We start from the raw sequence: 27,611 nt of genomic DNA, 5'->3' as shown, positions 1-27,611 counted from the left end.
ACCCTAAAATGTAAAAAAAAGTTAATTGTGACAATACAAAGTCCATGCTATATTGGATTATGATTTCTGATTGTGATTCTGACTGTGCATCTAAACCCACAGAATATCCATCTTCAAATGATGCATTGTAATGGAATAGGGGCTGATTATGAGGGAACTGTCTGTGCCTTTTCATCCTCTAATCTTCCACTCAATGACACTGGAGTGAATGAACGCCTGTGTCCGCAGCTCCACAGCGGAAGTTCCTCGTCCAGACACGTCGTCTCTCTGTGGTTGTCTCTGTGTGGTTTGGCTGATCGTTGGCAGAAATGGGATTAACAGTGTTTTCATACAATGGTGCCTCTCACATGACATCATGCTGACATTTTGCTCTGCATTGAATACCTTTTCAGACAAAGGCAGCAGCGATCTAAACTGATCAAACAGAAAATGTCCTTTATCTGATTGCCCATTTACCTCCATTAACTCCCCACGCCAGAAAGGAGAAAACATTTTCCTATTAGAATTCATGTGTTTACAAATGTCAGTCTACATCTAATAAAACATTCTTTAAAGTTAATTTTAGCTGAACACCTAAATTCTATTAAATGACCGTCTAAAGGAAACTGCAGACAAAACCGCATAGCACTTTCTTGGTCTGGCAAGTTCTAATCTGATTGGCTGACTCTTTGCAGATTTCAGGAATTATGGAGTAGGCTTTCACCCCAAGTCTATCAGAAAACCAAGGCATATTTTCAATTTACAATAAAGATTTGTTTTAAATTATACTAATACTTATATACTACTTATCCACTTATAATACCTGTAACTAAATTAACAGTTTAGACCTTATGTTTGGGAAATAAATTGGTGGTATTTTTTCTTCCCCAACTGGCTTCTCCAGTTTATTTTTTGGAAGAGATGTACACATTTTTTTAGAAATATCTGAGCCTTCAGATTTATTAGCGCCTAATATCAAAGTGCCTTCAAATAATTTGCTACAAGCCAGTGTGTTAATAATGTATTGTTAAAATTATTAAATGTCATTAAATTAATACAATGATTTAAAGTAGTATAAGAAGAAACAGTTTGTAAGATCGAGCAGCATGATGAATTATTTTGTACAATTAAAATTTGTTGAATATTTTACTAAAAATAACAGTCCAAAGACATGCGGTGGTGAATGGAATAAACTAAATTGGCCATAGTGTATGTGTGCAAATGAGTGTGTATTGGTGTTTCCCAGAGCTGAGAATAAAGCGAGACAGTCCTCGCTAGAGCCCGCAGCTTAATGATGTAGTTGACCAGGTCTGGTACGTAGTTGACAATCGCTTACACCTCCCCTATCCTAAACCCAACTGTCACAGTAGCATGTTCGTTACCTTAGTGGGCAGTAATAGGATGATCGCCTACACCTCCCCCTACCCTAAACACAACTATGTTGCCTACAATCATCAAGCTGCGGGCTGAAGCAAACAAAAAACAAAACATAATGATATAACTGTGACCACTGTGACCACAAATTCACTATAGTTTTTCTATACTAAGCACATTTCTAATGGCATTTTATGTTATGTGTGCTATTATATGACTGAATTTCATTAAGAATTAATGTATCTAACTAACAAACTAATTAATGTTTAACCATTGTATAGTTGTGTAAATATGTGGTTAACAAATAATAATAATACACCAAGTATGGTTACAACGTTATGTTTGTTTCTGCAGCAGTTTTTTGTTTTTTTTTGCAGCATATTTACAATTTGTAACATAAAACTTTTACATTTTATTGTAAAAATAGGGTGGGTAAACCATATTTTTGAGAAAATGAACTATGGTTTTAATACAGTATAGTGTTACCATATTACCGTTGCAAGAACCATATTTCTTGACTCATTGATTTGCATTTGGATAACCATGGTTGGCTAGCTTAATTTCCGAACACAAAGCTCTTGCACTTCTCTAATAAGCATAATGCAACTGTTAGTTAATAATGCACACCCGAGGTGATGCAAAATCAAAGTGTTCATAGAATAAGAATGAACAGTTTATATTACACCAAAATAAATAGTTTAGATTTTATTGCACTTTTATTTCAAGCCATTGTCCTTCAAAAAAAAGGGGGGGGTGGGGGTGGGGGGGGTGGTTCAGGTGGTTCGAAAGACTCGCCCCTCACTGACAAAGGTCCAGAATTTGTCCCACACATAAGCTCATTTGTCCTATTTTGACTGTTATGCCATCATATAGTGAAAATAACCCATCAAAAAGGTTTTAAGACCAAGTGGAATCCTCTGTCGGCTGTCGCTTTGGTTTGATCAGTGCAAACAATTATTTTTTTCAATCAAGAGTTCAAAATCCAGCTGTGCAAGAAAACATACAATCTGATGTAAGATAACTCTTCTTTCACTTCTGTATTGTTTATAAATTCAATAAAAAATATTTTACAAGTAACAAGTTTTTAATCTTAAAGCACCAAAAGCGGCCATTATTAAAATGAATTTGAATATTATTTTAGCTATTGTTGTTTTCCATGAATTTTTAAATGTACTTTTTTCGTTATCATGATCATCTGACAATCTATTTCAACTAAAATAGTGCTTAACATTTCTGTAAGCTGCAGTATTTAAATTTCATACTTAAACAGTAGCCCAAAATGAGGCCTATAACTGCAAAAAGCTCAATTTTTTGAGAAAAAAAAAAAGAACCACCCCTTTCACCTGGCCACGGGCCTGCATGCTTCTGCTTTTTTTCCTCAACCATAGTATTTGTTTGTGCTTTTATTTTTGACTTGAGGCTGTGAAAATATCTGAAATCAATTAGCGCAGTGATATGGAACTGCCATGCTGACAAGACCTGCCTACCTTAACTGAAAATAATTGCACACCAGTTTACCAGTCAGTAACTAGCAAGCATTCAGTATCCCCGATAGTTGCCTAAAAACATTTTTTCAAAGCAGGAAGTAGGTTGTTACTAGAAAAACAGTTACAGGCGTGAAAAACTCCCATATGGGGATTACAAATTACGTCGCTGGTCAAGAAGTCTGACACCGGAGTTTAAATTGTAAAAGTGCAGTTCCACACGTGAGCGCGCGATGTCGCTGTGGGACGCGTCGTCATCACTGCAGCAAGGTGGATGGGGATGGGGATGGTCCAGCAGGGTAGAGGAGGAGAGAGAGGGAGAGAGCAGTCGCTGCCGCCGCCGCCGCTGCTGCTGCTGTGTCCGTGGCTTCCCACCGCGGTTTTCCGGTCTCCTTCTATACCCACGGGTTTTCCTTGGATACCTAGCGGATGCTATCCTTTCCTTGGCCCTCCAGTGTCGCTTCAGCGTTCAATGCCAGCCTTTGGGAATGATTTCTGTGTGTTGCTCGCTGTGAATATTCGGTATTAATCGGGGAGGGGGAAGCGGAGAAGAGCGTTGTTCCCCTGGACATTATTCGGTAAGCGCAATGTCATTCCAGTTGCATTTCCAGCTGTCACATTCCCCACCTACAACCACGATAGCTTGCCAAGAAAACGGTCGAAACAGTTGCGAGACCCCGGGTTTTAGCAGCGCGTGTTGTGTGTTTATTAGCATGTGGATGTCGCTGCATTTTTGTGTAGGGCTTTTATCGCATTTATTGCTCGTATGAGCGCAGGCTGGAAACTGAAAATGGAATCCATTAGAGCATCATTCTCCATCCAAGACGGATGGGAGGGGGAGCGAGAGCACAGAAAACCTATTACTTCCCTATTGACCTAAATTTCAATGATGTATTTATAAGATTACACTAGTCCACGGACACAACCGCTGCTTCTTTGTTTAGTTTTACAGCGTGTTCTCGCAAAACGTTTTGAAAAGCCAACTGTCAGGGTCTTTGCTTGAAGCAGTCTTTGCTTGCATCATTTGTGCCCATTCATTTTGAATTTCTTGATATACTGGTTACTAGGCTTTTTTTCTAGCATTACCGCTGTAAATGTGCATTTATGACGACTTCATTGACAAATTCTTTCAAAAATATCATTTAAGAAATGTTTTGAGTATGAAATAAGAATAAAGCTTATTAGTTGAAGTGTGCTTATGTGGAAATGGGAGGGCTGTGTGTGGCTTGACTGACCGCCACTCTCTGCACTTGCTTAGGTGAGGCCGACTTAAAGAGAATAAACAATAATTCAGCTTTTTAGAAGCAGTTAGGCCCTTATGTCATGATTATTCATTTATAAGGGATTAAAATGTTGCATTTAATGTTTTTAGATGTTGGTGTTTAATTAAGCAGAGCAGTTGTTTATTGACATCTTTCCTCATTGGATTTTTGATCATTTGCTTTTCGAAAAACCCTGACTGCTGTTGTTGCAAGAACTTTCACTACCATGAGAATACTGGCTAACTGTATAAGTAACAAGAAGTATTTGAAATTAAAACCCTTTGATGTTCAGTAAAGCAAATTCAATAGAGTTCTGGGAATTCCTTCTTTTTCAGTATTTTGTTGTGCCAAACATAATGTTTTTTTAGTATATGAACTGGTGACAATTTTAAAACATAAATGTTTTCATTTATAGCCTAAAATATCATTAAAAGGTGTGATGTTTTCACATTTGTATTTAACAAATTGCAAAAAAAAAAAAAAACAATAGTTAGGAAGTAGAAAAATAGTTGGATTATTAACCCTTATTTTCAATCACAAAACGTTAAAGCATTCTTTCATATTATTTTCTGGAAAAGAAGGACTCTAATTAACATTATTTCTATTTGAATTTTGTAAGACATCTTATCAGATACATTTATTTGACCAATTCCTTGCAAAAGTCAACCTTGCCATGAAAAAAATTAAGTTTCCACCAAAATAACGAAATCCATTCTCCTTTATTTGTGCAAGCATTTTACAGTACTGTAAATATACTCAAAAATGTCCATGTTGATGTTTTTAACCAATTTCACATCTGTCACATCCATAATGAAGAGGTGTCACATCCATAACACAGCTTCTTCTTCACGAATGCAAATAAGTCAAATAAAATCAAATCTATATTTTTGTTCTATAGTGAGCCAACTCTTAGCCTTTTAATTAGCACAATTTTTGGGTTGTTCAGTTTAATTTACAGAATTTCTACAAAGATTGTTTAATACTGTAAACTCGCAGACTTTTTTGGTCACATAACGCATCCTTATTTTTTCTCATTTAGAATGTAAAAAATGTTTACAGATTCATATTTTTCTGATTCCGTAACTCTGTGGTTAGCAGTTTATATTTAGAATTTTTCTGCAAATGTCACATACATAATGCTGGAATTGCTCATATCTCAAATCCATACCTACTAAATATATTAAAAAGCAGAGAAGCTGAGAGTTTTCAAGTGGTCTGTTTTTTTTTCTCCATGTGTAGTGATGAAGTGTGACTGCAAAGGTTTGATTTACAGGTGCATTAATGCACAAAAGTACTTTTCTGCTGGAAAAAAAATCAAGAGAGATATAATGAGAGAGATGGAGAGAGATTGAAAGAGAGAGAGAGAATATTGATCGCTCTAGGGATCGGGCATTCTCAGGTTGATCATAAATTATACATTGCATATGGAATTTTTTTGTGCAGAAAGGTTTCAGCAGACCTAGCCCTGGCATTCAACATTTTAATGTCCTGATGCACCCACACTAAGAGTGTGCTCTCAGAGAGCAACAGTGCATGACTGTGAAATATTGTATGCATGCTGGTATTAACCTGCTCGCTATATGGATGCATATGATTTAGAATGGGGGAGCTGTGTATGCATTTTGTAAAAGGTCGTGTATACTTGAGGGCGTCATGGAGGTATGGCAAAAAAAGCAACTAAAATGCAATATTGTGCAAAGACCCGTTATTTGTACAATAACTCTTATTATACAGTAACCTGCCATTCCGTCAAAGGTCCAGCAAATTCAGGATAATGGATAAGTAATCAATAGCTTAAACTTGGCACAAAGACACCAGATGTGCAGATTTCTAGTATTATTATTAATTATTAAAATGATGCACATGCATCTCATGAGTGCATTAGTTTATTAGAGGCTTTTTACAAACAACTTGTTATTTTACATCATTATCCCAAAGCCACCCACCATAAGTTTTCAGTGTTCTTCATTGCAATCAAAATGTTTAATGTTTCATTCATTTTAATAAATGCTCAACTGATGCAAATGTCAATCTTGTCATAGAAAAAAAAAAGTTTTCACCAAAATAGTAAACCCTTTCTTGGTTTTGTATATTACAGTACTGTAAAATACCCAAAATGACTCTGTCAATGTTTTCATATAGTTATTTTTGATTGACCAAAGTCATGCAAATGGCAAATTCATATATGTCACATCCACAATAAAGCCTTTTTTCTCATAAATGCAGAAAGATAAATTTCAATAAAATCGATGGTTTTGTTCTATTGTGAGCGGAGTATATAGGATATAGTTATCCTTTTGATTAGCATTATTTCTTTGGTTTGCACAGTTTAATTCACAGAATTCCAACAAGGTTATGCTATATACTGTTAACTCACATACTTTTCCCCTCACATCCATAACTCATGTTTATTTCCCTCAATTAAACCTTACAAAATGTTTACAGAATGATAATTTTATTATCCCAAAACTCTGTGGTTAGTAGTTTTGGAAAATATAAACAGATGTTTCAATATAATGTTAACATATAGACCATTTTGAAGGATGTAAACAATAGTCCTAGCGTATTTACAGTTATACATTTTTAATTTCCTTAGCTTCTGAGAACCCACAAAGATCAATATATTGATAAAAATGCTATGATCGATGATAAAGCTAAGTTATGATTCAATCAACTCTTTTTACAATTATGCGATAGTTTGATAACAAGCAGGATGTTCAGGGGCCAATAGCATCACTAAATTTAAATATTCTATACTTTCTTTGTGAATTTAAGTTTGAAATTTTTACTTAAAATGTCACTTCCATAATGCTGGAATTGCTAAACTTTGATTTCTGTTAGATTTATCTTGATCTATTAAGTTTATGTATCTAGTTTTATTTGCAAGAAAAATTTTGTTATTGATGCTAACATATAGAAAGAGTATTAATTATTTCTCTTCTTCGTTTGGTTTATGCTCTTTTGTTAAATGAGAACAGGCTCTATTGTGCTCATGTAGTGTTCAGTATTCTGTGCAGGACAAGGTAATAGACCTATTGATAAATATCAAACTTGACTCCAGCCAATTGGTATGGGCTGAGTCAGTCTCCTTTTCTGATAATGACCCAAGAGATAAAGCTGGTGATGACACAGGCATTTGCCATTGTTGTCATCTAAGTTGACACACACAGCTGATATGTAGTTAAAGCTGTCATGCAGGAGAATATGAGAGCACATACATTTCTTGTATATTTTTATGAATATGATTACAGAAGATCTGCCTAATGGTGTCTTGAATTTTGCTGAATTTTTGCTGAATGACTTTGATTTGATGTGTTCACTTAATTTGGAGCTAGATACTATAGTTGTTAACCTCAGTGGATTATATGAGTGTTTGATTACTTGAGATGTTCACATGTTTGTTTTTAGCTTTGCCTGTCATATTTGAAGATATTCAATTAATAGTTTTTACATGCCATAAACCCCAAAGAAGCACTCTCCTTAAGGGAAATACAAGACTTTTTTTCTGCTGATCATTAATTTTTTGTCTTGTTTTTATTAAGTTTGTAAAAGACAAAGACCATATTCCCTACAGGAATATTTGTTATCTAGAGTCATATCACTGAAAGCTAAATATTTAGATTTCTGTGACGTTCAGCAATTATTTTTAACAACAAAACACTGCTTTCATGATTTCACTGTGTAATATATACAGATGCTTTCGTGTGATGATGTCACACCACAGTGTCTTCCATCCCAGTTATCAGGTTTTATAAAAAATTGAATCAGAGGACGGTACTGAAGTAGTTTAATATTGGGAAATTAGTCAATTGTCTGTGTTAAGCTGATTGTTTTGTGCATTTGAATGGCCTGTTTTTCACATATTTTTGATTGACCACTTTGTTAGTACACCTTGCTAGTACACAGTTAATACCAGTTTTACCTTCATAACTGCCTTAATTCTTTACGCCAAAGGTGCTGGAAACATTCATCAGATATTTTTCTTCATATTGACATGATAGTATCCTGCAGTTCCTAAGATCAACCTCATGAAGTGAATCTCCCTTTCATCACATCTTAAATGCGCTGTATTGGACTGAGATCTGGTGAATGTGGAGGACTTTGGAGTTGTGAACTCAAGTTCAAGAACCCAATTTGAGATGATTTGAGCTTTGTGTTCCTGATGGAAGTAGCCTTTGCAAGATGAGTACACTGTGGTCATAAAAAAATAAACATGTTCAGCTACAATACATTAAACAATGTTTAATTGGTAATAAGAGGGCCAATCCCACACATCATACACCATCACCCTGATCAAAGGCCGGATGTATCAATCCATTTTAGATGTTTATTCCAAATTCTGAGACTACCATCCATATGTTGCAATTAGTCCTGGGACGATGACCGGTTTCAAGGTTTTCTGCGGTTTGGGAAAAGTCAGGGTTTTAAAACCACAAAATTTTTCTTTTATACCATTTTTATTCATTATTTCATTTTCTTTTCAGCTTAGTCCTATTAATAATCTGGGGTTGCCACAATGGAATGAACCACTAACTTATCCAGCATATGTTTTACACAGTGGATGCCCTTCCAGCCACAACCCATCTCTGGGAAACATCCATACACTTTCATTATCACACATACACTACGGACAATTTAGCCTACCAAATTCACCTGTACTGCATGTCTTTGGACTGTGGGGGAAACAGGAGCATCCGGAGGAAACCCACGTGAACGCGGGGAGAACATGCAAACTCCACACAGAAAAGCCAACTGACCCAGCCGAGGCTCGAACCAGTGACCTTCTTGCTGTAAGGCAACAGCACTACCTACTGTGCCACCGCGTCACCCCACCTCAATATCAATACATTTTTTCATTCTCATAAATGAACTGATTCTTGTTTGTAGTCATGAATGAGCATTGTGCAATATAGCTTTGAAGTCGAACATTCCCGTTGTTTATTTCCCACGTGCGTTAAGTTGTCTTACTGTTATTGGGGGGTGTATTTTCCCGGCATTGCCTTCTACAGATCAAGTGCTTGAGTGAGCGATCTTTCCTCAACTTCATTTAGCCAGTGTACCATGCAAACATCTTCTTATACGCACACGGCCAATGCACCGGGGAGCAGCCTTGCTTATGCACACACTGTCAGTGCTCCAGAAAAGACTTGATAGGAGGGCAGAAAATACATTCTTACCTGACTGCCTGGATTATACAGACCTGGAGTGAGGAGAGACAAGCTGTGCTCACTGAGCATTTGCACTTGTGATTAAGGAATCCACTGACACATGAAATATGAAATATGAGAGACAGCAGGGCTCTTGCGATCTATTTTTAGATTTGCCAACCAAAATAAATTCAAAAGGAAGGTTATTGTTGTTTTTGCAGATGACATTATAGCGTTGTTTAAAGTTCCTCTAATTTCAACAGCAAAAGTTTGCTTTTAAACCCATATCTTGGATGTGCTTGATGAGAAAATGAGGGTATTTATGCACAGTTTATTTAATAAAATGTCAGAGGGCTTTTTTATATAAGACAATATGGTCTAGTAGCCTTTGTATGAATTAAGTGGTAATAAACTGGGTCATGACCATGCTTTTCAAATAGTACCATAACTTTTATACCTTTGCAAAACTGTATATTATTATTATATTAGATGAAATGCTTCATTCAGATGGTCAAATGCTTTTGTATGGTGAATATTAAAATGGACAATTGACTGTTGTCACTGGCAACCAATTTTCTAAATAACTGTGCTATGCTCTGCATTATAAGCTCTTTTGTATTCTTACACAATCAAATAATGTTAGTTTAAATCACTACTTCATGTCCATTAATGCTTTTATTTAATGATTTTATGTCAAGCAGGATACTTTGCTGTTAAATTAAGCCATTTGAGGATAATCCAAGTTCATTTAATTTATTTTAATTTACATATTCATTTACACATTTATTTCGCATTAAACATATTTTAAGTTTATTTTGCTGTTTCTTTGCATCTTAAAATGTCTAGCTTTCCACAATTCAAGTCCTAAAAAAAGGTTTTACAGTGCATCTGGAAAGTATTTATAGCGCTTTACTTTTTCCACATTTTTTATGTTATAGCCTTATTCCAAAATGTATTAAATTAATTAATTTCCTCACAATTCTACAAACAATACCCCATAATGACAATGTGAACAAAGATTTTTTAAAATTGCTGTCCATTTAAAAAAAAATAATTCCTAGTCCTATTTGCAGTAACTCTCAAGCTCTATCAGGTTGTGTGAGAAGTGACGGTGTACAGCCATTTTCAGATCTCTCCAGAAATGTTCAATGTGATTTAGGTCTGGGCTCTGGCTGGGCCACTCAATGACATTCACCAAGTTGTGGTCTCTGTACATTGCTGTATGCATCTTTCCCTCTATCCTGACTACTCCTGGGCTAGTCCAGTTCCTGCTGCTGAAAAACATCCCCACAGCATGATGCTGCCACCACCATGCTTTACTGAAAGGATGGTATTAGCCTGGTGATGAGCTGTGCCTGGTTTTCTTCAAATGTAATGCCTGGCATTCACTCCAAGGAGTTCAATTTTAGTCTCATCAGACCAGATAATTTTGTTTCCTATGGTCTAAGAGTCTTCCAGATGCCTGGCAAATTCCAGGCGGAGAGTGGCTTCTGTCTGGCCACTCTACCATACAGGCCTGATTGGTGGATTGCTGCAGAGATGGTTGTTCTTCTGTAAGGTTCTCCTCATTCCACAGAAGAACACTGGAGTTCAGACAGAGTGACCATAGGGTTATTGATCACCTCCCCGACTAAGGCCCTTCTCCCCAGATCACTAGATGGCCGTCCAGCTCTGGGAAGAGTCCTGGTGGTTTTAAACATCTTCCATGATAGATGATGGAGATCATTGTGCTCATTGAAACTTTCAGAGCAGCAGAATTTTTTCTGTAACCTTCTACAGCCTTGTGTCTCAAAACAATCCTGTCTCGGAGTTCTACAGACAATTTTTTTTGTCTTCATGCTTGGTTTGTGCTTCGACATGCACTGTCAACCCTGGGACCTTATATAGACAGGTGTATGAATATTTAAATCACTGAATTTACCACAGGTGAACTCCAATTAAGTCGCTGAAACATTTCAAGTATGATCAGTGGAAACAGAATGTACCTGAGCTAAATTTAGAGCTTGTGCTTTAAAGCCGTGAATACTTATTTACATGTGATTTTTCAGGTTTTTATTTTTAATAAATTTGCAACAATTTCAAAAAATATTTTTTACATTGTCATTATGGGGTATTGTGTGGAGAATTTTGAGGAAATAAATGAGTTTAATCCATTTTGGAAGAAGGCTGTAACATAAAAAAAGTGAAAAAAGTGAAGCGCTATGAATACTTTCCGGATGCACTGAAAATGAGAGCAGACAATCGTAAAATCAAAGCATTTACAATGCACTCCATAAAGTGACTTCCTCAGGAGTTTTCTAGTAAATAGTTTTTTAGCAGTCTTGATTTTAATTTAGTTTAATTTCTCATGGCCTAATTGAGTTCATTTCTTCATTTTGCATATCAATTCTGATTTAAAAATGTTAAAATACATTCTTAAATTAGAATTGATATGTAAAATGAAGAAATTAATTATATTAAGCCATGAGAAATGAAACTAAATTAAAAACAACACTGTTTATGTGCAACTTTGCTTTTTATCATAGTGTACCTCGAATTGAATACACACTGAAAAATCAAACCTTAAGCTCTTTATTTTGTCAAATAATTTGTCAAATAAAGATACAAAGTCTCTAATTTTTAAAACACAGCCTATTATGTCCACCTTATAAATTTGTATAGAGATTTTAAAATACTCTTTTCAAATTATGCATAGACTTTTTTTACTGGGTCTTAAAAAGCAGTGGTTATAAACTCTTGCTATTGTTTTGACCAGAAGGAGTCCTCTTTGCTGTTATTCAGCAGCCAATTATAGAGGATTCCGGCACATCAGTAAATTTATTATCTGGAACAACCACAAGTATATGCTCGTAAATTAGCTTTACATAAGCAAACAACAGCCTGACATGAATGTTTGCAAGTTCAGTTTCTCTTTCTTCATCCTTAAGGAGTATAACGCTACTTTTGTCTTGGAGAACTCAGTGGGTGTATTAGATTTCCGCTGTTGTTTCTTCACAGATAACACTAGTAAACACAGCTTTCAGCAATGTCAACTCTCTCCAGCAGCAATGTCATTAATCCCATACTAGGTCAGGCTCTTTACTGAGCCAACCGATTCTACCCAGAGCTACACAGGCATGGCAGCAATGTCCTCGTGCCACGCTTGAAAAATCCAAGCCTTATACTGATATCCCTTGATGCATTTTCTAGGCAAAGCAGAACTGCAAATATATGTTTTCTGTCATTTCCCTGACACACCACAAATCATAAGTCGTTTCCTTCGTGACGCTTGAAGGTTGCAGATGAATTTGAAAAGTTAATCATACGATGATGTGTAAACTATTTTTTTGATATCAGTGGGTTAGAAAATAACTAAACGGAGAGCTGTGTTCTGCTCTTTTCTATACAGAGACTGTCGGTAAGTGAAAGCCAAAGGGATAATTGTTTCAATTATAGTTCTTAATTCACATAGGCTTTACCTATAATATGCTGCTGTGTACTTCTACTTAACGCAAATAAAGAGGGAAAGAGGTGGCTATTGAAAAAATATAATGCACTCAGACATCACCACCAGAGACTATAGAGGAGAAAAAGCCCTAATAAGCAGTGGGGCCTGTTTGATCACAGCAAGCCTCACATAATTACTCTTTATCATCGATGTCACGCTCAGCTGTCCTTTGAGAACATGATCCGAGGAGCATTTTAATTGCCTCACATTTGCGCTGCTTCTCAATGTATCGTTGACATTTTGGGCAAGGAGACATGTCTTGAAAAACCATACAATCCGCCACCAGGACTTTTGCAGCTAGTTAATTAGTTCTAGAAGGCGCTGTGCTGTATAGTGAGGGGATAACCGAATGTGTCTGTTTTTGTAGCGGTCACTCTTATTCATTTAATTTCTAATTCTTTTTTAAAGGCATTTAATACGTTTGTCAAGGATCGTTATTAAGACACATGGCAGAAATAAATGTGACAACAGCCAGCCAGTTCTCGTTGCTAATAAGTCAATGAGCTTTTTAACATTTTACTTAAGAAAAAAACATTTAATTTGAGAAAAACTACACATATCAGAATGTCAGTAAAATATCAGCATCTGTGGTTGTCTTGGCTGTACCTGGAGGCATTTCTATGTGGAGTTTGCATGTTCTGTGGGTGCTCTGGTTTTCCCTAGAGCCCAAATACATACGGTATGTATAAATTGGGTAAACAAAATAGACCCTTCGCTAAGCCCCGCCCTCCTTAGTTACTGTTGCTACACCTGTCACGCTTTCGTGCCTGGCATGGCTTTTTCAATCTGTATGTGCCGGTTTCAGACATTGCCAGGGATATAATGCCATTTTTGGTGAACAGGTGAGAGATCCGAGAAAGCCAGACAAAAAAGGACTGCAGTATGCATTACATGGGTATATTCACGGCATAATAGGCAACTGATCAGAAAATAAATCAATCAAAATTTAAGCTAGCTTAGCCTAGCTGCCTCATACGCTAACCATTCAACAGTTTAGCTCATGCTCAGCAAGAGAGGTGAGATTTAAAAATAATGCAATAACAACAAATGAAACCGTGATTTCTCTATTTTTAGCCAAAAAGCCAGATGGACTTTTGTTGTGCAATGAAATATAGCGTTACTAACCGACGAGGAAACACGCCTGACAGTGCTTTTACATAGTTCATTCATAGAGCAGCCAGAAAGGGTTAAATGATGGATTTGTGCCGAATATTAGCATCATTGACACATAACAATGTACAGTAAGTTAACTATTACTTTCAGTATGTTTGTGTGCTCTTTATAAATGACTAAAAAACTGCTGCTGGTAAAGTATATTGATCGCAAGTGCTCAGTTTGTGATCATATCCCGGTTTTGTTCTGTTGATTTGTAATTTCAAATATTCGTAGCTTGAAATAGATGGAAATATGACATTCAGTAAAGTTAGCAACAGATTCGTATTTTCCAGATCAATAACTCATGTCATTATGACCTATTCGATATTAGTATGACTACGTTACTAACGTTATGGCGAAGGCTTAAACGGAGCATTACTTACAATATCAAGTGAAAAAAAGAAAAAGACTGCTGTGAAACATAACCAGCTTTGTATTTTTGTAGGAAACACAGTTTTGATCTGTTTAGGGTAAGAGGTGTGTGAGTTGTTGCTGTCTATCACTGAATGTGTCAGGAATATCAAAACAAAACCAACTTAACTCCGCTCCTTTAGCTCCCCTCACACAGCTTGATCCATGCTGACATTTCTCCTCTTTGGTTTTAGGTTTTGAAAAGGGAAAAAATTCCACCATCCTGTCCAAACTTTAAGGATACCAGGTATCATATTTGCACAATCCATATGCACTCGCTCGAAAGCTTGACAGAGGCCCTGCGCGTAGCTACAGTTGCTAAGCCACGATTGGTGGGTAGCTGTTTTTGGGCATGGCTTAGCGAAGCGTCAATTGGCTGTAGTGGATAAGTGTGTGTTTGTGTGTGTGTGTGTGTGTGTGTGTGTGTGTATGAATGTGAGAGTGTATGGGTGTTTCCTAGTACTGGGTTGCAGTTGGTAGGGCATCTGCAAAAAAACAAATGCTGGAATAGTTTGAGGTTCATTCCACTGTGGCAAACCCTGATAAATGAGGGACTAAGCCAAAGGAAAATTAATGAATGAAAAAAAAAACCTGTTCATTAACTGATATTAATAAACCTACTTACTGTAAGGCTAATGTTACCCGTATCTGTAGTACACTGATGCAGCGTTCAAAAAAAGATTTTTCTACTTATGAGTTGACGAGTTGTAATAATGATGTCAGGTGCATTTAAGTCACTTTCATCAGCACAAGATGGTGTTGTACCTACTTTTGATAAATTATACAAAATTACAGCCGGGTTTGCTAACTGCTTATAGAAAATGAAGAGCTAAAACTTGGATCAGTTGTGTTTTTCACTGACAGCTCTCAAGAGTTAGATTTGCATTTGATCAGTGATTCTGTCTTTTTTCTCACTGACACACAGCTAACTCATTAAGGCTTTAACTAATGCATGATTTAATAATAAGATTAATCCTAACTCACTAAATAACCGTTTCTTACTTTAGTTATTTCATCTTGAAGAATCCCCTCTTCCACCCCTACTCTTCCATCTTTTCTTTTATAGGATGGCACGGCAGCCCAGTGGTTAGCACTGTTGCCTCACAGCAAGAATGTCGCTGGTTAAAATCTTTAAGAGGCCAGTTATTGTTTAGGTGTAGGGTTTACATATTCTCCCCGTGCTCGAATGGGTTTACCCCAGGTTCTCTGGTTTCCTCCCACAGTTCAAAAACATGCATCATAAGTGAACTGATCAATCTAAATTTACACTATAATCCAGCTCTTAACCAGCAGTATATCTCTATATAGCAATTTACAATCTGTCATCAGCTGTAAATAAGGGGGGATTTCTCAAGACCTACCTGAGCTCAAACTCCCCTCTCGCTTTGCAAACAGGAGGGAGCCCTGGGCTCGAGGATCCTATGAGCTCAGGGCTCTCTCCTGGGACAGCATGCCAAACTCGCTTTTTAATCAATCATCAGCTAAGTGTGAACTTTTAAAAAACAGCTAGTGATGAGAAAGTCTGATATGAAAAAAACTATAAGGAAATATTGCTATTTCTATGAAAAACATAAAATGTAAACCATTAAATATAAAACAGTAATGCCATCTTTGTACCGTAAACTATAAAATAATTTTTTTCAGTTTTTTTTATTTTATTTTGGAAAAAAAGCATTGCATCTAAGGTTAGATTTATTAGTTATGTATTGTTTGTAGTAATGCAGACTGTATAAGGGAAATATTTAAATGTTTTATTCATATTAATCACAGAATCCAAAAAAAAAATTATTCAAGTCATTTAATGGATTTTATTGAAAAGTTATTAATTATATTATAAGTCTTATTCTGTTAATTATTCACAAAGTTTATAGCCTGTTTTGTAAATGTCAATAAATATTGTAATAGTATCTATATCATATTCTATTAGGATTGTCTTTTGCACACGCACCACATGCATGGTACATTTCAGATCCACTAAAATATTTACAGGTACAGCAAAGACATGGTTAAATTAATATACCGATTGCAATATAAAAGACACATTATCTCCAGTCCCCGTTCGGTGCTTTGTGCAGGAGCACATAACGTCATCTCCCAGTGTGCCAGCCTCACAGAAAAAGAGATTAGTTTCCTTTAAGACCTTATTGAACATTTTAATCTTGCAGTGTGCTCAGAATTTTATTGCCGCTTCATTCTCAGAGTTGTCAGTCGTGTGTCGAAACAATAAATAAACAAATCTGTCCACAGTCAGAATACAAAGGACTGATTAATGTCTGTGCTCTTAACGAAGCTGTAAAAATATTTGTTTTCCTTCATCTTTCCATCTCTCCGGCATATATGTTATATAACTAATATACTTTGTAATAATTAGGGATTTTGTTTTAATGATTTCACATGAGATTTCACATAAATATTTATCTGCCAAATGCTGGTTCTTAATGCATCGCCCTCGTTTTCTCTGTCTCATTAATTGCAGCCACTAATCAAGGCTGATTTTATTCTGACAATATTGTTGGGTGGGTAAAAGTGTGTGAATGTGGGGTGTGACTGTAAACACAATATGTGCCTTTTGTTGCACATTTCCGATAGTATCCTGTGGGATCACATGACTAATTGTGAACCTGGGTTCAAAGCCGTAATGCCTGCCAATAGCAGCATCAGCTGAACACCGTCAAGATGCATCCGTTTTTTTCAGGAACATCTGCCGTTTCACTGGATGATCAGATTTTGGGAGTCTTCTGAATCTTGCGGAAAAACAAAAATGCAAAATGTCCAAAGGGATTGAAACAATGTCGAAAGCATATGGCCAATGTCTTAATGGGATGTTATGGGAACGATAATGCAAAGGCAGGGCAGTTGTTTAATGCAGAAAACAAGATTAAAAGGTTGTGAGATTGTTTGGTGTAAAGAATAAAACAAATTAAATTATTCAATGTTTGATTAGTGATGTGCAATATTTACAAAAATTATATCTCTATATTTTGAGGGATTTTTCATTGAGATGTATGGTGGCAGGTCTCTGTCTTCAAGGTGCCATAGAACAACAATCTGGATATACCTACTTTAGGCATAGCTGATTTTGGAAGTTGATCTACAGCAGGGGTGCCCAAACATTTTCATATAAAGGGGCAAAAACCAAATATCATTATGAGACGTGGGCCCAAGTTAAATATACCAAACATTGGTATTACATTAAAGTCGCCATGCTTAATTTCCTAATTTATTTCATACTATTTTAAAATAAATAAAATCCATTACTTTAAATTGTATTAACTAATGCAGTGTAACTTTTAAAATGATAACTTAGTGCAATAAAAACATAACAGTGAATTGTAGAGTTCAATGCTGAATACACTTGTCAAGCAGAATCTGCCTTTGCCTTGATTTGCTCACCAAGGTCTCTGCATTGTTGTCTATCCATCAGGTGACAGGATGTACATTTAAACTAAATCTGATTAATTTAAAATATTGAATTGAAATATTTAATTTCAGTTAGCTTTCCCAGAGATGTGTTGTGGCTGGAAGGGCATCCGCTGCTTAAATACTTTCTGGATAAGTTGGTGGTTCATTCCGCTGTGGTGACCCCAGATTAATAAAGGGACTAAGCTGAAAAGAAAATGAATGAATGAATGAATGAATGAATGAATTTCAGTTAGCTTTTAACAATAAAATAAAAGATTACATTAGATTTGAAATAAATTAAATCCCTAAACCATCCCCTTCATTCTTTTACTCTTCTCAGATGGGATGGTGGGCCAAATCAAAGGTTATCATAAAACATCTATTATACTGTGTATGTGGGTTTATATTTTAAAAACAATAATTATAGAAATTAATTACATTATAGAAATCTCAGTTAATGTAAACAGGTGTGGAGTATCTCATCCCAGCTTGTAACCAAAGCCCAACACAAAATTCGGGAAAGACAAATTATAAAGTGCAATTATACTCTAAAATAAATCTTTCTAAAGAGTGTCAAGCTGAAAAGAGTGTCAAGGGATCTACTTTTTTTTCTAAAATACGCTGTGACAACTGAAGAATTATTATTTTCAGAATACATCATCCTTTGGGTGTGTGTGTGTGTGTGCATTAGGGATGCTACGATTATAGATTTTGGTTGTACGATTATAGTCTAAGGAATAATTACGGTTTCACGATAATTATACATTAATTTCAAAACACTACTAGTTTAGAAAATCACATGAAAACTTAAAGTGGCTTTTATTGCTGCGCAGTAACCAAATAATACTACAATAATAATACAATTATAATACAATAATAATAATAATACAAAAATACAAAATAATACAGCACAAAATAAAAATAAAAAACAAAAAATAGCCCTTTTCCCTTTGGACATAAAAGTAAGTGAAAAAAGGTTTTTGACATTTAAACATGAGTAATACTTTTACACTAAAAGTAAATGACAAAACAATAGATAGATAAATAAATAAATACATAAATAAATAAATAAATAAATAAGAATAAAAAACAGTAATAATACTATTTTTAAAAATAATATTAGCTAAGTATTTCCCTTTTTAAAGAGAACAAATGTAGTCAAAGGCTGCTGAACCTCTGTCTTTTGATCAACTATATTACAAAATTTCTTTTTGGACCTAAGTAGAAATGTGTATATTCCATACAAAGTATGAAGCTGAGCGGTCTGTTCTTGTCACGTTACTCATGGTGCTCTCGCGGCATTCTGAAATGTTTAGATGTTTTCAACAAGGTACATCAGGAAAATGCACGCCACTCGCATGCTGCATGCGCGTCACTCTCAATATGTGCGCTCAAGCCATTTGCCTCTATTGGTAACAACAAACTTTGCACTTGCAAAAGACATGATATGTGAACGGCCCTTTACATGCATGTGAAATACACCTCAGTTGATAGCCTCAGTCATAGTTATTCCAATGTGCATCAGAACTTTAAACTGTTAAGTTGCAGCAGTTTTGTTTTGTGCAAAAACGTGGTGATGAGAAGCCAATTAATTAACCATGATGAATTAAAGCTCGCTTAATAGTAAAACCAGTTAGGATCACATACTAGGCATACCTAGTATGCATGTATGTCAGGCACTGACATGAGTTGTGGAGAATCAGAACAGAGCTCATTAATATTCATTACCATTCCAAATAGGGTCAAAACTAAACTTTTTATTCTAGGGGTAATTCCTGTGGTTACAAATGAGCATATAATACGTCTCTGGAGATTATTTGTACTTACTATGTAGTTATCAGAGAAAAAATGTACATGTTGAATGCTTGCACTTTATGGCACCTTTAATGTCTGATTTACTCAATTGTTTATTTAGAAACAAAGAGGATTTGCGTCCTTATGAATGGATCAATGAATTATTTGCTTACTTTGTTCTAAAATCGGTTATTTCATGAAGAAAATTCTAAAAAAAAACACTGTTTCATGCTTTGTCACGTAGTCATTGCTTCTGTAATCTTAATAAGTGTTTTTGTTTGCTTTATTGCAAAGCGAGTGACAGACTTAAACTTGCATATTGAAAATATAACAATTATTTTATTATATGTTAAGGACTTCTTGATATCCTGATTTCTGTTTTATTCATGCTTTCTGTTTTTGTAGCTACTGTTGCTATGAGTTGTAAGTACTCCCAAAAGACAGATGATGCAGCAGAATAACTGGGTGCAGTCAAAGTCTTTAACACCATCTATATATAAACCTACACATGGAGAAAACACATTTGGAATAAGATTAATGTGATGTATTGCATAGCCACTGTTAGAAATGTTTCTCTTTTTTTCCTCTTTTTTTTTTTTTTGGAGAATTTAATCACAAGGATGAACCCATGTAGATCTACTGAAAATATTAGGCTAATATTTTGCCATCCAGAACCACCTTGAATCATCAGTGCAAAACATCTTGAGAGGGATTAGTTGCTGTGTGCCGCAGCATCATAGATATGATCAACTGTATGCCTCACGGTTTGCCTTCTTGGTGAGAGACTGTCATAATGGATTGATATCTCTATGGAAACGGGAGCCTGTTAGCGGGCTCAAGCATGATGTCATAGACAAATTAGGCATTCAGACATGTGCGGCTGAGCTCCAATAGTGAGATTGTCTTTTGTTAAGGGGTTTCAGCAATTCTAAGCGGACATTAATTATGAATATTTCTGCAGTTTGATCAATTTATGTCAATTTCTGCTTTTTAGCTATTTGATTTCTGCAGGCAATGTCAGTAGAAAGACTTAAAATGTCTGCATTCACCTCAGGGGTCATAAAGGAAAAAAGCACAAATTAATCCAAAAATGTAGCCTTTGTCACTTTAAGATGATTTATTTCATGCATCTGTTGATATTAAGATTTGGTGCTTTTTGCCTTTTATATAGTTTTGTTTAATTCTAAATAAAACATCCGAAATACACTTTCCAGCATTTTTTTTATCACTCTTTATCAATTTGTGTTTGTAGACTTCAGTTTATAGCTTTCAAGTGATATCATGCCATTAGGGAAATGCCCCCCTGGTATAGGCTAAACAACGCAATCTCTCACTGCCAGGAAAGAGTTTTTTGGTTTAGTTTTTTAGCGTAAATGCTAGACATTTGGGACTTGCTCAACTTTTCAAGCGCCGACAGAAGCGTCAGCCAATCAGATCACTGTATGCAAATACACCAGCTCAGACAGTGACCTATTGCTGACTAATTTAATTTGCTGACTCTGCTATGACGATTTTGCCAGCCCCAATTTCAGACATGCCCTCTGTCAAGTGTTGACGCTGAAGCCCCGTTTGAATGGGGCATTAGGGATTCTGCGCAAGATAACTGAAATAAACCTGCAGGTGCTGTGTCAAGATCATAAGTGCCCAAAATTTATTTTTGTTCTGTTGACGTGATCCAAATATTAGTTGCTTAAAACAGAGGACAATCTGATCGGCTTGCACTGCATTTCTATAGAGATCCCTGCCATTATGACCCATTTGTTTTGCCCACCAGCTCTTGCAAAGGTCACTTGACTGAAAACTTTAAATTACTATGCATGTTTTTAAAGACCATTAATCTTTTTTTTCTCTTGCACTGAGTAAGGAAACTCCAACTCAGCAACAACACATCATCACAAGTCACAAGTCATCAGCACACCAGACTTCACAGTTTTATTCATATCTTTATACTGAAGGTTTTTACCAAGAGAATTGTTTTCTGGCTGTTTTTGTAGATTCCTGTCAAACCATTGGAAATCATTGATTTTAATGTGTACAATAAAAATCTGACTTCATCTAATGTAGATTTTTGTGCTACAGTGAGCACATAATACAAAATATACAAATGTAAAAATATATACATTTTTTAATGTAAACAATCGAGTACAGTAGTACTGTATGATGACAACTTGAGCTAATATACCCTATTCACCTGCAGCAGAGTCTTGCATGAAAAGTGCCTCTGAGGAAATGAAATGGGATACATTGGCAACAATAGTTTCGGCTTTTCAACCGTACAGTTTGTTTAGTGTTTGACAATGAAATTGAGGTTGTGTTACGGGACTCTGCTGTACACTACTCTGCCATTGAGGAAGGTGTTTTAGTAAAATTACAGTAAATATATACCAAGCAGCACAGGTCTGTTTCTAAGGTAACTGTAGACTAGGAGTAATTGTTGCCATCATGTGACTCAATACAATTAGATTCTTTTAACTTTTTCTAAGGTACCTTTTCTTTCTTTCTTTCTTTCTTTCTTTCTTTCTTTCTTTCTTTCTTTCTTTCTTTCTTTCTTTCTGCAAATATAGAATATGTTAGGCCAGTTAGCTTCTTTTTGCTCTATTCAGTATGTAAAGAGTTTTAACATTTTCAATTGATGATTAGTATGCTTTTTAAATCAGAAATCAAAGTATTCATTACAGTGTACGTATTTTTTTAGATTAATGTATACTATACATTATATTCTAACTCGTCTAGTTGATGTACTGCATTGCTCTTTCAAATCACTGCCAGTTCTTAATGCACAATTTCAGCATTCAGCAATTTTCTAAAAGTAAAAGCACCAGTTTAAAGGAAGTCAACAGTGTGCTTGATTTTAATGATATGTGCAATGTATACAAGATGATTGTAATGCAAATTACTTGCTTTTTACGTGATTGTTCTATATAATGATAGTGTAAAAAGATATCTGTGTCTTCTTTCTTTGAAAATGTTAGTGGGGCTGGTCAACGGCGAAGTGGTGTTTACTCAGAATGTTCAGATTTGATTATTCAGTGATTATTTGATGCAGAGAATAAAACATGTAAAGGCTTGCAGAAACGGCAGTGCATTTTTTATCGACTACTATTCAAGGTTTTTTTTGTTTTTTTTTGTTTGTTTGGAAAGAAGCCATATCAGTCAGGCTGCATTTATTTCCTCAAAAAGGCAGTACATGAATTATGTAATTTTTATTGTTATATTTATGCTATATTTAAAGTAGCTTTATTAGTCCATAACAAGTTGTATTATTATTATTATTATTATTATTATTTCTGTCTCAATTTCAAGTTGTGAAGATTTTGCGTTTCTTTGTGTAGATCAGGGGTGCCCAAACTGAGTCCTGAAGGGGTGGCGTCCTGCAAAGTTTAGTTCCCATCCCTAATCAGACACACCTAGCTAATTGAGCTCTTACTAGGCTTTCGTGAAACATCCGTGCAGGTGTTTTTAGGCAAGTTGGAGGTAAGATCTGCAATTCCAAGAACAGACTTGCATTCTTGAGGAGAGTGGTCTTGCCAAGTCACCTCAGAAGAACAAACTTGGGAGACCTATGAGAAATGAGATGCTGCATTCTTTCTGATGGTCACATGACCTTCACGCATTTTTAGTAGAAAATGATTTAAACATTACAGCAATAATACAACGATTTATTGTTTCTCCCCTTTTTGCAATATATACATAAAAACTTTACATTGCACAATTTAAATAAAACAGATTTGTTACGAATTTCTGCAAATAAACACCCTTAATTGTTTTTAAGCATTTATCACGATTTTCATGGTAATATTTATATTCACCGTTTCATTTAGGGAACTCCTTAGCTAAATAATAATAATAATCTCTGAACTTTAATAATAAATCTAAATAAACTGCTGCGCTTCCCACCTCCAGTCACAATGACTTCTAGGGCTTCTAGAGCGAGTTCTGTGCTTAAGTCTGTATTGACACATCCTCGATATTAAGAACACATCTGGGAACTTTAACGCGTCCACTGTTTTTGCAGTCTTGAGTTTTGGAACTGAACTCTGGCGGTTGATCATGACGTTATACGAGAACATGAGGACATAAGAATGCTGAAGAACGCATATTGAGAAACAGCCCTGGAGTTTTGGTAGTTTGGGTAGTTTTGGGATGTAGATGATTTGATATTTTACTAAATTTCTGAAATTCTGTCCATGTTTTCTGCATTGTAGAAATAATAGGGTTCTCGATTTAATCCTATGATGTCAAAGCTAAATTTAAACTGTCTTTTTAATATATATTTTTGAAATTACATTTTCATTTATAAAAGCAAACAAACAAACAAACAAACAAACAAACAAACAAACAAACAAACAAACAAACAAACAAACAAACAAAGAACAATAGCTTTTTCATTTGGCTATAATTCATTGACGGTTATGGAAATCTAAACCACATTTAGTTTGGTACATTAATACATACCATTATTTTTTGGATTGCAAGGCATAAAAAACAGTATTTTATTTCAACAACACACTATTAGCATGCAACACTTGCCTGTAGGCAGTCCAGGAAATTATATTTGTGGTTGTTTTTGTATTCATGATTTATTTCTGATATCAGGATGCTATTAATAAGAGGCAGATGGATGACTAAGATTATTGTCAAAAAAAGTGTAATCCATCTTAACCCACACGCACCAACAGCTGGGGCTGGCATTAGTTGATCTGCTGTATTCTGCCTGATATCACTGATAGCAAGTCATCGGTTTGGCCTAGAAATGAAAAGTATCTGTTGTGGGGTCACTAAATCGGACGTATAAACTGAACATTGCTGTCAGTACTTTTCCCATTCTGCCCCGCAAGCCTTGTATAGCCAACTTGTGTTTCTACAGATCATACCGTTCAGCATTTTCTGATTGAATATTCTCTCCTTCACACAGAACAGATGTGTTCACAGTTGTGCTTGATGTGGTTGTGCAGAAAAGCTCAGTGTGCTGGTGCTCATAGGTACACATTCACACGTGAGCAGCCATTTTCTCTCTGCTCCTGCTGTGCAGACTTTTCTCTGGGGAGGCTTTAAATCGGGGTGGTTGATTTTGGAGAGGGGAAGCAATTGCCCAGAAGAAAGCTGAGGGTGAAGAGAGTGCATTGTAGTGGGTTTTTATTACTCAAAATCCAGGGTTTTAAAAGGCCACAAAATCGCTTGATGATGTATTCATTTCTTTCGGGCTGAGTAACAGGAAGGCAGCAGAACACACTGAGCTTGTTTATCTTACATACACTGATCAAATACAAAAATCAGCTAATTGAAATTGACTTCTTGTCCTGATTTAAAGGAAAACAAACCTAACAGTACTTCATGAATAAGTAATTTTATTTCCCAGTAGTGACATTATAATGTAATAATTTATGTTACGACTCACATACAGTAGTTTTCTCTTGTTTGTCTGTAGCATTTCTTCTTTTGTGAAAGAACACATACTTCTTTAGGTCAAGAAAGAAGCTAAAATTCCATCTATTTTGTCTGGATATGTTTAAATACACAATAAGGAAGTGTCTGTGTAACATATCACACATGCACTTTAATAAATGGACACAAACCAGGTTAATGAGGTACAAGGAATAGTTCATCTAAAAATGTATTTACCCCATAAATTACTAAACATCAAGCTAACTAACCGTTTTAATAACTGTTACAATCCAATATATGACATATATCCAATATATGACATTTTTCTGTCAAACAAACAAAGTTGGAGTAATTTATATTTAATCCTGGCTTTTTCATGCTGTATAATGGTGTTAGATAGTGGCTTTTATTTTGAAGCTTCCAAAAGCACATATTGTAAATTGATCATAAAATTACCCATGCACCTCCAGGGGGTTAACACATGTCCTATGCAGTGAATCAATGTGTTTTTGTAAAAGGAATATTTCTAATTTTTACATTTTAAAGGGCACCTTTGATGAAAATCCACTTTTGTAAGATGTCTGGACAGAACTGTTTGTAGGAATAGTAGGGTTGGGTACCGAAACCTGGTGCCATTATGGCACCGGTATCTTTGGAACCGGTATGCATCGGATCAAATCAGCATATGAATTTCGGTTCCTAATTTCGTTGCTGCAACAAGAACGTAAAGCAGGTCGCGCACCAGAAGCACCGCTCGGGGACACACAGAATTTGCAAGTCAGCGGCTGTCCGCGGCTCCCAGGCACGACTCCTGACTTTTCATATTTCTGCCATGCCACAGAGCGCCATCTGAATAGTTTCATTTTAAATTACATGGGAATGTGCACTTTTGGTGTGTGATACTATCAACTGTCATGTGCGCGCCGTGCCGCGGCTCTGAGCGGCGCATTTGCTGTGTGGTGCCCTTAAGAAGCACAAAGGGGTGCATTTAAGGCACACAAGTATGCGTTGTGTCACACTATCTCTAAATGTTTAATTCTAAACAGCTTTGAGGGATACGGATGTTAGCAATGTCAGGCGTTTGTTATTGTAGGTTATAGAAGGCAAAGCGTGCAGTACGGCGCATGCAGCGAGCAACTCACTTCATCGACACGCATGATCGCGTTCATCTAATTTGCCTAAACTAAGCATTCTAAAGTATGGCTATATTTTACAAGCAAGGATTCTGACACACCAACATGCAGCAGATGTTTTACAAAAAATGCTTGTAAGGGAGAAACACGTCAAACTCATAAAATGTGAGGGCTAATGCAATCAAGTTAAAGGTGAGGAATGGACTGTTTTTGACAGCTTGTGACACCTCACACACTATCTGAGTATGTTTACATGGACACCAATACTCTGATTTTAATATGATTAAGACAATACTCTGATCACGAGTCTTCGTAAACAGTGATTTTTGATTATCTTAAAGGACCACAGACACAAACTCCACAACAAATCTATCAAATAACAGTTGGGAAAGTTGTTACTGTAGAAAGAGAGATCTGCTTTATTCTTGTCTGTCACTGTACTGTTTATCTAAATAAAGGCTACATGCACTGACATGCACATGGGAACAGTGGGCGAGGAGAATCAGCTCATTACAAAAACAAAAACAGCTATACTGTCCAAACAGCTCAATTGTCCTAAATTTAAAAAGGTATAATAAATAATCTGATGGGTATTTTAAGCGAAAAGTTTACAGCCACATTCTGGAGAAACAAAAGACTTATAATAGATCTTAAAAAGGGGGTAAAATATGTGCCCTTTAAACTCATGAATGAACAATATTGACCTTATTCTAAAATGCGGAAGTGCGCCTGTTTTCGCGATTGTCTTAGAACTTCCGATTCAGTCGCCTATGGGAGAAATGACTAGGAATAATAAACGGCAGAAAATGGCCAAACTACTTGCTCAACAAACAAATGTTTGCATGACTACACAGACCAAGTAGCATAATATAATAAGAAAATATTAAATTGCAACATCAAGCAGCGTAACGAGCAGTTGTTAACGTCAAAAAATGAATGGAAGTGAATGTGACCGGAAGTCGCGAGACAAAAAAATTAAAATCGCAGCACCCGCTCGACAGCTGAGAATAAGGTGAATACATGACTGATGTACTGCATATGGCATATGAAATATCGATTGTAAAGTGAAAAGGCATGCTTGGCAAAAATCTAACTAATTAAAATGATCTAGACAACAAATTTACTTACTCAAGTGTATAAGCATAATAGGTTAAGAACATTGATATAAAGTATTTCTTTGATATACTTGTGCCTATGGCTAGGGCCACACGGAATTTGCGCGCAGAAATCCACAGATTTCCACAGATTTTCCTTTCATCAAGTCTATTTATTTAGTCGTGTGTAAATGTATATTTATTCAGTTTTTTTTTTATTTTAGTAATATTACTGACTAATATGAAAATAATCTTATTAGTTACTTACAATACAGTTTGTAAAGTAATAATTTCTGTCTTTTTAGTAAATATATGGCAGATATATTATATGAGAGACTTGCTTTGTTTACCAAATAATTGGATCTAATGAGATTTGCATTGTTAACATTAAATAAAAGTTTTAAATGCATAATTTTTAAAATTTAACATATTAAATTTTTAGTTACAATACACCCAAAATCATTCCGCTTAAATCCGCAGATTTTGTACAATATTCTGCGCATA

At 35.7% G+C, this 27,611-nt stretch overlaps 1 protein-coding gene across 22 annotated transcripts in view; it reads left to right on the top strand.

The window, feature by feature from the left end:
- Positions 1–3,138: 3,138 nt before the first annotated feature.
- ctnnd2b (catenin (cadherin-associated protein), delta 2b) overlaps positions 3,139–27,611 on the top strand; it is a 140,489-nt gene continuing 116,016 nt past the window's right edge. For 18 of the 22 annotated variants that reach the window (XM_087239552.1, XM_087239548.1, XM_087239542.1 and 15 more), the window contains exon 1: positions 3,139–3,415. The gene's annotated coding sequence lies outside the window, so the exon portion shown is untranslated. 22 annotated transcript variants of the gene reach the window in all.

This window comes from Danio rerio, chromosome 2 (assembly GCF_052040795.2).
Source record: "Danio rerio strain M-AB ecotype USA chromosome 2, GRCz13ab, whole genome shotgun sequence".
Classification (NCBI taxonomy): Eukaryota; Metazoa; Chordata; class Actinopteri; order Cypriniformes; family Danionidae; genus Danio; species Danio rerio.
Note: the sequence above shows the minus strand (reverse complement) of the source record. Positions and strands in the feature narration are given on the sequence as shown.